This window comes from Cryptomeria japonica, chromosome 1 (genome assembly GCF_030272615.1).
Source record: "Cryptomeria japonica chromosome 1, Sugi_1.0, whole genome shotgun sequence".
In the NCBI taxonomy this organism is placed as follows: Eukaryota; Viridiplantae; Streptophyta; class Pinopsida; order Cupressales; family Cupressaceae; genus Cryptomeria; species Cryptomeria japonica.
Window position 1 is genome coordinate 599,364,674 of NC_081405.1, and position 2,644 is coordinate 599,367,317.

Here is a 2,644-nt window from a genome sequence, read left to right on the forward strand (position 1 = left end):
TTTATTGTGATTTTTAATTATTATAATTTAAAATTGTTGTTATTTAAAAAATATACTATTTTAATTATATTTTTCTAATATTAACTATAACTCTCAATTCAATAAAATAATATATATAATTATATTATAATATACACATTATAGTGAATCTATATATTTTTCTTGAGACTATAATCTTAATTTAATTATAAAATCTATATAATTATAATTATAATTATAATAATCAAATTAATATTAAACATAATTATTAATTATTAGTTTAAAATTATGTGTTATTTTAGTTATTACTATTTTTTGGATAGGTAAGTTCCACCACCATCGATTAATGCAAAGAAAAAGTTAATTACATAGATAAATGTACATACTATGCTATATCATTGGTGAATTACATAAATCATTATGCTAGGGCTAATGATAAAGGTACCCAACACTAGTATTGATATTCACTATCCTATTGACAACCTCTTTCACAATTAGACCATTGTTTTTCTTTGCAAATGCCACAAATTCACTTGTGTTATTCTTTGTTACACCACTTCAAAAATCCCTCCATGTAGTGTCTAGTTTAGTCTTCTTCCTTTCCTTTGAGAGATTCAATAGTCCTAGCACAATCCTGTCTTCTAGTAGAACTTTCATTTTATCCCCTGCAAACCTATTCATACTTTTGTTGATGCACATATTGGTCTGCAATCCTCACACACTACAAAGTGTAACTTAAAATCTACATGCACAAGAGGAGAAATTCTTCATAAATATACCCATCATGGATATGTCCTCCCTCCCATCAATATTTCCCCAAAATGTTTAGAATGCTTGTGGAATCCTCCTCACCTTCTAGTCTAAAAAGAAAAGAAATTAGTTATTCAAGTGTTTCATCCACAATTCTACACTCCATCTCAATGTGCTACACTATTTATTTCTCACATTGTGATAGCCTTCAATAGATGAATGATTAAAAATAAAGTTTCTATCATTTTCTTTGCACGACTTAGAGAAGAATAAAATCCAAAATGATTAAAGGCAAACACATTTTGGATATACATGGGATAGACTTTTTACAAATACCTAAAAATAAATCAATGCATTCGAACTTGTTTGTAGTTTCTTCCACATTGTCATATCATGCATGCCTTTATAATAGTAGCAATTAGATATCCAGGTCCTCTTATTGCTACTAGAAGCAAGCTACCACAAAGATGGCAAAGTATGAGTATTTCCACTGAAAAAATCACATTATTTACAAGATTATCTACAACAAATTAAAAAATTGTTTAACATAGATATTTATTTGATAAATATAAAGAAGTATTAAAAAAGACTTTAAAATCTAGAATTCCTGTAAATTTTCTCCAATAACACCAATTTCTTTCATCTAATCATATTGAAGATAAATAATTTATAATTTAAAAATATAAACCTTGACTTTATAAACATCAAGTTTATTTTGAAATAAAAAATAATAATCACTTTTGATTGGTGCAAAATATCAATTAGTTAGGCTTAAGTGAATGCAATAACAAGTGCAACATAGTGCTGAGTACTTGCCTTTATAGTATTGTAATATTTAAATATTTGTTTTAATTCTTCATTGTTATAATTTTTAATTCTTGTTACTTTAAAATTATATTTGAATTATATTTTTATAATATTAAATATAATTATTAATTCAATTAATAATATTAATAATTGTAATATAATAAAAACATTATTATGAAAATATGCATTTTTCTTTAGAATATAATATTCATTTAAATATTAAATTTATATAACTATAATTTCAAGAGTAAAATTAGTTTGAATCTTAATTATTAATTATTAATTTAAGATTATATATTGGTTTAGTTAAATTTATATTAAATTAAATATAATTATTTTCAATAAAATATCTTGTAATACTTATAAAATTATATAATATAAACAATAAAGTGAAAATGAACAATACATCTAATAAAATTGCAGATAGAAGTGATATGTGAGGGTTTAAGGTGTTGTTGCTCCACTGCTTCCATTGCCTGTGCTATTTTCATATGGGAATGATAGGGGGGCTATGGGAGTCCCCACTTCATGGGGATTGCAATCATGTGACCTCTATGGATTCTTTTGTGCATAGTCAAAAAGTTGACACTCTGGTCAATGTTAATGTCAAATCTATGCCCTCACCTTAGTACCATCTGGAATCCCTTTTTGCAGATGAGGATCCTACCAGATTCATTGATAAATTGTTAGGCAGAAGTTCCCCTAAAATGGGTAAAAGCCCTAATCAATCAGTTCCTCTATTGGGCTGTATTAAGAAAGACAAACAAGTTGAGGTTCCTAATGTGCTACTCAATACTACTATTGCTAAGCTAAGCCTCTCTTGTGGGTAATTTTTTGTCCTTTTGACCTTTTATTGATTAGGTCATAAAATGGGCTAATGCTAGGTGGAAACTTAAAGGTAGAATTTCTATTAATGCAATGACAAATGGTCTTTTCTTTTTTTAGTTTTTTTAATCAAGAAGATATAGTTAAGATTCACATGAAAGGTCCACGGACTTCTAGGAGTAATTTTTAAAATTTCTTATCCCTATGCAAGTGGAAACCTGGTCTAGACCCTTGGAAATATCTAGGGGCAATGGCACCTACTCGGATCCATCTCCCATTCTTG